The sequence below is a fragment of the Mixophyes fleayi genome, chromosome 3, assembly GCF_038048845.1.
Source record: "Mixophyes fleayi isolate aMixFle1 chromosome 3, aMixFle1.hap1, whole genome shotgun sequence".
Taxonomy (NCBI): domain Eukaryota; kingdom Metazoa; phylum Chordata; class Amphibia; order Anura; family Limnodynastidae; genus Mixophyes; species Mixophyes fleayi.
This window is the reverse complement of record NC_134404.1, coordinates 7,321,579-7,333,372: the sequence shown is the minus strand read 5'-3', so window position 1 is coordinate 7,333,372 and position 11,794 is coordinate 7,321,579. Positions and strand designations below refer to the sequence as shown.

Here is an 11,794-nt window from a genome sequence, read left to right as displayed (position 1 = left end):
ATCTTTTAGAGCTGTATGACTTCCTAGCACACTACAGTCTATCGGACAGTACTCCGCTGACCATCAACTGTGAAAATTTCCATGCCTTCCATTACAACTGCTAAGGTTTCTGATAAAAAATCAATCGCTGATGACATCCAAAGTTTGAATTGTTTCTCTACTGCCATCCTGATGGCCTGCGGAAACCACAGTTTCTCTACTCACCATCAGAGTATAATGGTGCTCATCGTTCCATCCTCTTAGATCTACCTATGAAGACTGTAAAGTATAGCACTGGAATAATATGTAAAGATGCAATCAGGCAAGCACCCTATCCACAAAAAAGAAAGTAGATGTCGCTCAGTGGTAGAGCGCATGCTTTGCATGTATGAGGCCCCAGGTTCAATCCCTGGCATCTCCAGCTTTTATGGTTACTTTCGCAACTGAAAGTTGTCTCTCCGAAAGAGCCAAGGAAATCAAGCAAACCAACAGATGAATGGGTAAAAAAATTGATTTATAAGGATTTTAAAACAATGGCTCAATGTTACACTGTAAAGAAAAGGCTGCAGAGACAATTGGTCATTTAATAAAAAAGAAACATTAACATGTCTGAACGCCACCCTTTCCCTTTTTTAAAAACTTTCATGCAAATGCATTGTGTTGTCACTTGTGAGATTTAGGTCCACAGTTGCATATTAACACTGGCAGAGATAGTAACATCGCTTCAATGTCCATGAAAGCACTCTTCTGTAATGGAAAAAGTTATAATACATTCCATAAGAGAGGCTGTATCTCAGTGTTTGAGCACATTTAGGAGGCCCCAAATTACAAGCCTGATGACCTGCTTTTGGAACAGAGGTGAAGACATGCTGTTCATAGAATTTCCTATATCCTTGGACTTTCTATAAAATGGTTAACTATCATCTTCTAAAAAAGACAACCTACTTTTTTTCCCTTATTCCTAGGAGAGGGAAATTAAGAAGGCATAATGTTGTTCAGGTTGAGGTGAGAAGAATATAGTATCTTAAAAAAGAATGAAATAGTCAGCAAGCTAGTGAACCAATTCATTGTGGAAATCTGTAAAGTATGGTTTCAAAGCCCTCAAGACCTGTATTTCACTAATTCTTCTTGAAGATGTTATGATCAGTGGGAATGGTAATACACCAGTTAAGAGCCTTAAGAGGGATTTACTGGAAAGGTTCAAATAAAGGCATGACAGAGCTCTAAGAAAGAATGTTAAAGCTCAAGCGAGATTCTACAATGATTTGGGAGTATTCAACCGCTAGAATCACTGAATAATGTGACATTTAAAGGATACAATGCCCAAGTGTGCTTAAAGAATGGTAAATTGCATGTTCAATGTTCAGGGTTCAGGTAATTTTCAAGACCCTTCGAAAGGAACTCTTCCATATTATTAGCCAACAAGCTTTAAATTGCACTTTGGATGCTACACACCAGGTTGCAATAGTCTTCCAGACCATTAAATATCTTTTAGAGCTGAATGACATCATAGCACACTACAGTCTATCGGACAGTACTCCGCTGACCATCAACTGTGAAAATATCCATGACTTCCATTACATCTGCTAGGATATTTGATAAAAAAAATCAATCGCTGATGAGGAAGGCTCACAAACATCCAAAGTTTGAATTGTTTGGAACAACATGTAAAGATGCAATCAGTGGTAGAGCGCATGCTTCGCATGTATGAGGCCCCGGGTTCAATCCCCGGCATCTCCAGATTTTATGGTTACTTTCGCAACGGAAAGTTGTCTCTCCGAAAGAGCCAAGGAAATCAAGCAAACCAACAGATGAATGGGTAAAAAAATTGATTTATAAGGATTTTAAAACAATGGCTCAATGTTACACTGTAAAGAAAAGGCTGCAGAGACAATTGGTCATTTAATAAAAAAGAAACATTAACATGTCTGAAGGCCACCCTTTCCCTTTTTTAAAAAACTTTCATGCAAATGCATTGTGTTGTCACTTGTGAGATTTAGGTCCACAGTTGCATATTAAGACTGGCAAAGATAGTAACATCACTTCAATGTCCATGAAAGCACTCTTCTGTAATGGGAAAAGTTATAATACAATCCATAAGAGAGGCTGTATCTCAGTGTTTGAGCATATTCAGGAGGCCCCGAATTAGAAGCCTGATGACCTGCTTTTGGAACAGAGGTAAAGACATCCTCATTATAGAATTTCCTATATCCTTGGACTTTCTATAAAATGGTTAACTATCATCTTCTGAAAGACAACCTACTTTTTTTCCCTTATTCCTAGGAGAGGGAAATTAAGAAGGCATAATGATGTTCAGGTTGAGGTGAGAAGAATATAGTATCTTAAAAAAGAATAAAATAGTCAGCAAGCTAGTGAACCAATTCATTGTGGAAATCTGTAAAGTATGGTTCCAAAGCCCTCAAGACCTGTATTTCACTAATTCTTCTTGAAGATGTTATGATCAGTGGGAATGGCAATACACCAGTTTAGAGACTTAAGAGGGATTTACTGGAAAGGTTCAAATAAAGGCATGACAGAGCTCTAAGAAAGAATGTTAAAGCTCAAGCAAGATTCTACAATGATTTGGGAGTATTCAACCGCTAGAATCACTGAATAATGTAACAATTAAGGATACAATGCCCAAGTGTGCTTAAAGAATGGTAAATTGCATGTTCAATGTTCAGGGTTCAGGTAATTTTTAAGACCCATCGAAAGGAACTCTTCCATATTATTAGCCAAGAAGCTTCAACATGCACTTTTGATGCTACACACTAGGTTGCAAAAGTCTTCCAGACCATTGAATATCTTTAAGAGCTGGATGACTTCCTAGCACACTACAGTCTATCGGACAGTACTCCGCTGACCATCAACTGTGAAAATATCCATGACTTCCATTACATCTGCTAGGATATCTGATAAAAAAAATCAATCGCTGATGAGGAAGGCTTACAAACATCCAAAGTTTGAATTGTTTCTCTACTGCCATCCTGATGACCTGCGGAAACTTGGCTCCTCCGACTGTGCCTGTCCTCGTCCCCCGACAGCACCTACTCGGGTCCCCGGCTCCGGCCCAGCTGCCCCCACCGTGCCTCCTCCACTCTTACCTGGCTTCAGTGCTGCCCGATTCTCGTCTCCTGCGGACCTCCAGCCGGCTGTCTTTCCGAATCCTCCCGTTGCCGTCTTCGAGGCCTACTTCCGGTTTCATCCCCGGCCTCGAGTGCCGCACCTCTTCACCTCGCCTGGGTCCTGCTTTTGGCCTGCGCTGCTCCAGCTTCTTCTCAGCGCTCCTCCCGAAGACGACCGCCCTCCACTCCGCTCCAGTGTTCCCTGGCTGTCTTCCCGGATCTTTCCGCTGCCGACCGCGTGGCCTACTTCCGGTTTCACCCCCGGCCTCAAGTGCCGCACCTCTCCACCTCGCTCCAGTGTTCCCTGGACTGACCCGCTCTGAGGCCTCCTGCTGGTGGATTCCGTTACCTCCGCCGGCCTCCTCACCTCCGCTGCCTCTCCACTCTGCAGTTACCCTCTGGATTTGACTTGAGCAGGATTCCAACAACTACTCACCCATCTAAGCACACACCAGCACCTTGAAGCTACAAGCAACTTCCCTTGGCGAGTAATTCAAGGAAATGTTACCTCCTTCCACGCCCGGGTCTGTCTCAATCACTGCCTCCGCTGCCCACGGTCCCTCCATCCATGCCCTGGACTGTCTCCATTGCCACCTCTGAGGTCCACGGATGCTGCCCCTACTTTGATGCCTCCTGGCTCTCCTCTAACTTTCACCCATGCTCTCCAGGTATCGTCGACGGTCTACACTTTTGTTTCTCTGGATCACACCTCTGACATTTTCCCTAAATGTTCCCTGGAATCTCGAACTCTTCCCCTGGCTTGGCTTGCCACTCTGAACAGCTCCTAGCCACATTTAGGCACCCATTGCTTACTGCCATTTATTGCCTGTTACCTATTGCCAATTGCTTCTATAGCCTGTTTTATTGCCTCTATTTTTATTTTCCTGTTACCATCTGTTATTTATTCTCTCCATTCTCACTGTTTTTGTCTCTATTATCCACTGTTACTCCATTATTTTGTCTCACTGTTTTTGTCTCTATTATCCACTGTTACGCCATTTTATTGTCTCCATTACTCACTGTTTTCACTCTATCACTCACTGTTTTCCTCCTGCCTTGTTTTCCATTTGCCACACCTTTTCTCCCTTCCACCTCTAGCCTCATTAACTGGCTTCCTCTCTCCCCCTCATTCTCTTCGTGTCCTTTGTCTCCCCAGTCACCTGCAACCTGTTCCTCTGCCCTCCTGGCATCCTCCCTTAGCCCTCTCTCTGTCTCCCTCGCTCCTCTCTGCATCCCCCTCTTTCCGCGCCTCTCTCTCCCCCCCACTATGCCGCCCTGTCCAAACGCCATTCCCATTCTCTCCCGCTGCCCCACCTCACCATCTTGCCCCCGCTCCCCCTAGCGCTCTGCCAACCTTGCCAACCTCATCACTATCTCTCCTCTTTCCTCCTTCCCCTTCTCCTGTGCCCTCTGGAATGCTCGATCTGTCCGCAACAAACTCACCGCTATCCACGACCTCTTCTTGTCTAACTCTTTTAACCTTCTTGCCATTACGGAAACCTGTCTCTCTGACTCTGACACCGCCTCCCCCGCCGCCCTCTCCTATGGTGGCCTCTCCTTCACCCACTCCACCAGACCTGGCGCCCGCCCAGGCGGTGGTGTGGTACTTTCCGTGTCATCCCCCCTGAACCCTCCCTTACCATCTCCTCTTTTGAATCCCACTCTATCCATCTCTTCTACCCCATCCACCTCAGAGTCACTGTCATCTACCGCCCCCTGGTCCCACCTCCCTCTTCATCGACAACTTCGCCGCCTGGCTTCCTCACCACCTCTCCTCTGACCTCCCCTCCATCATCCTCGGCGACTTTAACTTCCCTATCGACAACCCCTCTGACCCTGCGTCCATTAAGCTGCTCACCCTCTCCTCCTCTCTTGGCCTCACACAATGGACCTCTTCCTCTACCCACTGCCTTGGTCACTCCCTTGACCTAGTCTTCTCCTACCTCTGTAATCTCTCTGACTTCTCCATCTCTCCCTTTCCTCTATCCGACCACCACCTTCTCTCTTTCTCTCTCTCCTCCCCTCCCGCTCCCCACCCCAGGCCCATTCCTGCTCAGTCCAGGCGCAACCTTGACGCCCTCGATCCTGCTACCCTGTCTGCTACTCTCGATACTCTCCTTTCCCCCCTTTCCTCCCAGGCCTGCCCCAACCTGGCGGTCTCCCTCTACAACCACGCCCTCACCTCCGCTCTTGATGCCATCGCCCCGGCCCACTCTGTCAACCCCCGTCGCTCCAAACCCCAACCCTGGCACTCCAAATTCACACGCTTCCTCCAAAAATGCTCCCGCACGGCTGAACGACACTGGAGAAAATCCCGCTCCCTGGCTGATTTTCTCCATTTTAAGTTCATCCTCTCTTCCTATAGCTCCGCCCTCTCTCTAGCCAAACAATCTTTCTTTAAATCCCTCATCTCCTCCCAGTCCTCCAACCCTGCCGCCTCTTCGCCACCTTCAACACTCTCCTGTCCCCCCCCTCCCCTCCCCTCCTCTCCTCCCTCACCGCCACCGACTTTGCCTCCATCTTCTCCTCGAAAATTGAGGCCATCCGACTCGAAATCACCTCCTCCCATCTTCCGCCCCCCCCCAAGCTTCCTCCCTCCCTCTCCCGCCACCACCCCCTCTTCTCCTTCCGCCCCACTACGGGCGAAAAAGTACACTCTCTTATTTCATCCTCCCCTCCCTCCTCCTGTCCCCTGGACCCCATCCCCTCCCACCTCCTTTGCTCCCTTTCCCCCACCACCTGCTCCCACCTCGCCCACCTCTTTAATCTCTCCCTCTCCGCCGGCATCTTCCCCTCCTCCTTCAAACACGCCCTTGTATCCCCCATTCTTAAGAAACCTAACCTTGACCCCACCTCTTTCTCTAACTATCGCCCCATCTCTCTTCTCCCCTTTGCCTCCAAACTACTTGAGAGGATCGTCTGCAGCCGCCTGTCCACCTACCTCTCTGACCACTCCCTCCTTGACCCTCTTCAATCTGGCTTCCGAACCCTCCACTCCACTGAAACTGCCCTAGCCACAGTCACTAATGATCTCCTCTCTGCGAAAGCCAAGGGCCACTTCTCCCTTCTCATTCTCTTGGATCTCTCAGCGGCCTTCGACACCGTTGACCACCCGCTCCTGCTCCTCGCCCTTCAATCCTTTGACCTCTCCGGCCCAGTCCTGTCATGGTTCACCTCCTACCTTGCTGACCGTTCCTTCTCTGTCTCCACCTCTGGATCTCTCCCCCCCCCCTCTTCCCTTCCAGTAGGGGTCCCCCAAGGCTCTGTTCTCGGACCCCTACTCTTCTCTCTTTACACCTCTTCCCTGGGGAAACTCATCAGCTCTTTTGGTCTCCAGTACCACCTTTATGCCGATGATACCCAACTCTACCTTTCCTCTCCCGATCTCTCTTCCTCCCTCCTCTCCAGGGTGTCTGCCTGCCTCTCTGCCATCTCCTCCTGGATGTCCTCTAGATTCCTCAAACTTAATCTCGCTAAAACCGAACTTAGTGTTTTTCCTCCCGCTCATTCCCCCTCCCCTTCCGACCTTTCTATCTCTGTTCTCAACTCCTCTATTTCCCCTGTTCCTCAACTTCGCTGCCTCGGTGTCATCCTTGACTCCTCTCTCTCCTTTGCTCCTCACATTCTCTCTCTCGCCAAATCCTGCCGCTTCCAGCTGCGGATTATCGCACGCATTCGGCCCTTCCTCTCCCAAGATGCCACTAAGGCTCTTGTCCACGCTCTTATCATCTCCCACTTGAACTACTGCAACCTCCTCCTTACCGGCCTCCCCCGCACTCATCTCGCTCCCCTTCACTCTGTACTCAATGCAGCCGCTCGGCTCATTTTCCTTTCTCGCCGCTCCTCTTCTGTCTCCCCCCTATACCAATCCCTTCACTGGCTCCCCTTCCCCTACAGAATAGTGTTCAAGCTCCTCACACTTACTTTCAAGGCCCTCTCCAACTCCACTGCTCCCTACATCTCCAACCTCATTTCCATCCACGCTCCATCCCGCCCTCTGCAATCGGCTAATGACCATCGCCTCACCTTCCCACTGGTTACCTCCTCCCATGCTCGCATCCAAGACTTCTCCCACGCTGCTCCCCTCCACTGGAACCAGCTCACCCGCTCCATCAGAACATCGTCCAACTTGTCCAGCTTTAAACGGGCCTTAAAAACCCACCTCTTCCTCAAAGCATTCCATTCCCCCACCTAATCGACCCCCTTCCAGCCTCCCACCTACCGCCCTCCCTATCCTGCCCTCCTCCTGCCTCCCTCCTCGTCATTCTCCTCTCCCCCCTCTCCCTCTCTGCGTTCTCCCCCTTTCCTCCTCCTACCCTTATGTCTCTGTCCGTCCTACCCTCCCCTTAGATTGTATGCTCCTTCGAGCAGGGCCTCCTCTCCTCCTGTTCTCCACCACCTTAACTCTCCTCTCCAGCTTCTTGTCTCCTCCGTGAGGTCCTCCTGCCCTTCTGCCCCTCTAGCTTCACCGCTGGGGGCTCTCACCTTTCATTTAGCTGTACTTTGAGCTTCTGAGTTACAGTGCTTTTTGTTAATTGTACCGTGCTGTCTCACCCTGTATCGTGTTTCTGTATGTCCCTGTACGGTGCTACGGATACCTAGTGGCGCCTTATAAATAAAAATTAATAATAATAATAATAAAATAAAAACCACAGTTTCTCTACTCACCATGAGAGTATAATGGTGCTCATCGTTCCATCCTCTTAGATCTACCTATGAAGACTGGAATAACATGTAAAGATGCAATCAGTCGAGCACCCAATTCACAAAAGGAAAGGGGATGTAGCTCAGTGGTAGAGCGCATGCTTTGCATGTATGAGGCCCTGGTTTCAATCCTCGGCATCTCCAGCTTTTATGGTTACTTTCGCAACTGAAAGTTGTCTCTCCAAAAGAGCCAAGGAAATCAAGCAAACCAACAGAGGAATGGGTAAAAATATTGATTTATAAGCATTTTAAAACAATGGCTCAATGTTACAATGTAAAGGAAAGGCTGACAGAGACAATTGGTCATTTAATAAAAAAGAAACATTAACATGTCTGAACGCCACCCTTTCCCTTTTTTAAAAAACTTTCATGCAGATGCTTTGTGTTGTCACTTGTGAGATTTAGGTACACAGTTGCATATTAAGACTGGCAAAGATAGTAACATCACTTCAATGTCCATGAAAGCACTCTTCTGTAATGGGAAAAGTTATAATACAATCCATAAGAGAGGCTGTATCTCAGTGTTTTAGCACATTCAGGAAGCCCCGAATTAGAAGCCTGATGACCTGCTTTTGGAACAGAGGGGAAGACATGCTGTTCATAGAATTTCTTATATCCTTGGACTTTCTATAAAATGGGTAACTGTCATCTTCTGAAAGACAACCTACTTTATTTCCCTTATTCCTAGGAGAGGGAAATTAAGAATGCATAATGATGTTCAGGTTAAGGTGAGAAGAATATAGTATCTTAAAAAAGAATGAAATAGTCAGCAAGCTAGTGAACCAATTCATTGTGGAAATCTGTAAAGTAATGTTCCAAAGCCCTCAAGACCTGTATTTCACTAATTCTTCTTGAAGATGTTATGATCAGTGGGAATGGCAATACACCAGTTAAGAGACTTAAGAGGGATTTACTGGAAAGGTTCAAATAAAGGCATGACAGAGCTCTAAGAAAGAATGTTAAAGCTCAAGCGAGATTCTACAATGATTTGGGAGTATTCAACCGCTAGAATCACTGAATAATGTGACATTTAAAGGATACAATGCCCAAGCGTGCTTAAGGAATGGTAAATTGCATGTTCAATGTTCAGGGTTCAGGTAATTTTCAAGACCCTTCGAAAGGAACTCTTCCATATTATTAGTCAACAAGCTTCAAATTGCACTTTGGATGCTACACACCAGGTTGCAATAGTCTTCCAGACCATTAAATATCTTTTAGAGCTGAATGACATCATAGCACACTACAGTCTATCGGACAGTACTCCGCTGACCATCAACTGTGAAAATATCCATGACTTCCATTACATCTGCTAGGATATCTGATAAAAAAAATCAATCGCTGATGAGGAAGGCTTACAAACATCCAAAGTTTGAATTGTTTCTCTACTGCCATCCTGATGACCTGCGTAAACCACAGTTTCTCTACTCACCATCAGAGTATAATGGTGCTCATCGTTCCATCCTCTTAGATCTACCTATAAATACTGGAATAACATGTAAAGATGCAATCAGTCGAGCACCCAATTTTCAAAAGAAAAGGGGATGTAGCTCATGTATGAGGTCCCGGGTTCAATCCCCGGCATCTCCAGCTTTTATGGTTACTTTCGCAACTGAAAGTTGTCTCTCCGAAAGAGCCAAGGAAATCAAGCAAACCAACAGATGAATGGGTAAAAAAATTGCTTGATAAGGAATTTAAAACAATGGCTCAATGTTACACTGTAAAGGAAAGGCTGACAGAGACAATTGGTCATTTAATAAAAAAGAAACATTAACATGTCTGAACGCCACCCCTTTTTTTAAAAACTTTCATGCAGATGCATTGTGTTGTCACTTGTGAGATTTAGGGACACAGTTGCATATTAACACTGGCAAAGATAGTAACATCACTTCAATGTCCATGAAAGCACTCTTCTGTAATGGGAAAAGTTATAATACATTCCATAAGAGAGGCTGTATCTCAGTGTTTGAGCACATTTAGGAGGCCACGAATTACAAGCCTGATGACCTGCTTTTGGAACAGAGGTTAAGACATGCTGTTCATAGAATTTCCTATATCCTTGGACTTTCTATAAAATGGTTAACTATCATCTTCTGAAAGACAACCTACTTTTTTTCCCTTATTCCTAGGAGAGGGAAATTAAGAAGGCATAATGATGTTCAGGTTGAGGTGAGAAGAATATAGTATCTTAAAAAAGAATGAAATAGTCAGCAAGCTAGTGAACCAATTCATTGTGGAAATCTGTAAAGTATGGTTCCAAAGCCCTCAAGACCTGTATTTCACTAATTCTTCTTGAAGAAGTTATGATCAGTGGGAATGGCAATACACCAGTTAAGAGCCTTAAGAGGGATTTACTGTACAGGTTCAAATAAAGGCATGACAGAGCTCTAAGAAAGAATGTTAAAGCTCAAGCGAGATTCTACAATGATTTGGGAGTATAGAATCACTGAATAATGTGACAATTAAAGGATACAATGCCCAAGTGTGCTTAAAGAATGGTAAATTGCATGTTCAATGTTCAGGGTTCAGGTAATTTTCAAGACCCATCGAAAGGAACTCTTCCATATTATTAGCCAACAAGCTTCATGTCACTCACCGGACGTTGAGTGCTACTTCTCGTGTGTTTAGGAACCATGGCCGTCCGCCATCCTGAGGGTCTGCGCATGTGCAGCCCTTTCAAGCCTTCAGTACCTGTTCCTTTTCATTTATTGGCTGATCAGGCAACACTCCCTATTTAAAGCACCTGAGGTCAATACCTCGTTGCCTGATCTTGGAGTCTCATTCCTATGAGCCTCTGAAGGTGTTCCTGTGTTTCCTCGTGTATTCAGCTTCTGCTGATTCCTGTTATTCGTTTGTGGTTTCCAGACCACTTCAACTCTCCTGTGTTCCTCGTGTCTACAGCAGCTGATTCCTATCCGCTGCCTCCGTTGTGTCTACAGAGTTTCCAGACTTACTTCAACTCTCCTGTGTTCCTCGTGTCTACAGCAGCTGATTCCTATCCGCTGCCTCCATTGTCTCTACAGAGTTTCCAGGCTCACTTCAACTCTCCTGTGTTCATCGTGTCTGCAAAAGCTGATTCCTATCCGCTGCCTCTGTTGCCTCTACAGAGTTCCAGCTCATCTCAACTCTCCTGTGTTCATCGGGTCAGCGCTCCGCTGCTACCATCTCTGCTACTGGAGTTCAGACCGCCTCAACTCTTCCGTGTTCTTCATGTTCCAGTTCCTTTTACTACTGCTTCCAGAGTATTGCCTCATTCATGCTGGTTTACTTGCCGTGCGCTGCACCAACTTGATTACCACTCCCACCTTCCAGTGGTCTCTCCTCCTGCCGGCCTACAGCCGTTCAGGTATCCCTGCACATCTCTCTGACAGCCTGCTCTCCTGAATCGCGGTATGCATACTTCTCATTGACTTTGCTTGTGATTGCATATCTAGCTGGACTGTGTTGTGTTCTCCTCCGGAGTCCTTTATCCACTGAGACTATCGCTATCATTGACTTTGTTTCCTATTTGCCTCGATTGTTATTGTGACTTTGTATACCTTAGCAGTGCTGCTCTGTTATCATTTGTATTATGATATCATCGTGGGATCAAGTCCTGTGTGCCTGTGTATACTCTGCATAGCATTCATCTCCTCATGCTCTCCTCACATATATATTTCAGTGGTATAACTTGCTAGATGCAGACCATTGATTCCTGTTCCCTGTGACACCAGTTTCCAGTATCCTCTCACATAGCAGTGGAACAACTTGCTATCCGCAGACCACTGACTTCCCTGTTATCTACCTCCACCTGGATTCCATTCCTTCACCTAGACAGCGGTACAACTTGCTATATGCAGACCGCTGACTTTTACTGCCTCCTCGTTACCTCTGGACATTCCTCCTCACTATAGCAGTGGTACAACTTGCTATACGCAGACCACTGACTACCCTCACGTTTCCTTGTCCATCTGGTTCCTCGTGTACAGTTATATACTCATTACCAGTGC

At 46.4% G+C, this 11,794-nt stretch overlaps 2 non-coding genes across 2 annotated transcripts; both read left to right on the top strand.

Moving 5' to 3' along the window:
• Positions 1-328: 328 nt before the first annotated feature.
• Positions 329-400, top strand: TRNAA-UGC (transfer RNA alanine (anticodon UGC)). The gene has a single exon. It is a non-coding gene; the product is annotated as a tRNA-Ala (tRNA).
• A 7,480-nt stretch (positions 401-7,880) lies between these two features.
• On the top strand, positions 7,881-7,952 carry TRNAA-UGC (transfer RNA alanine (anticodon UGC)). The gene has a single exon. It is a non-coding gene; the product is annotated as a tRNA-Ala (tRNA).
• Positions 7,953-11,794: the final 3,842 nt, after the last annotated feature.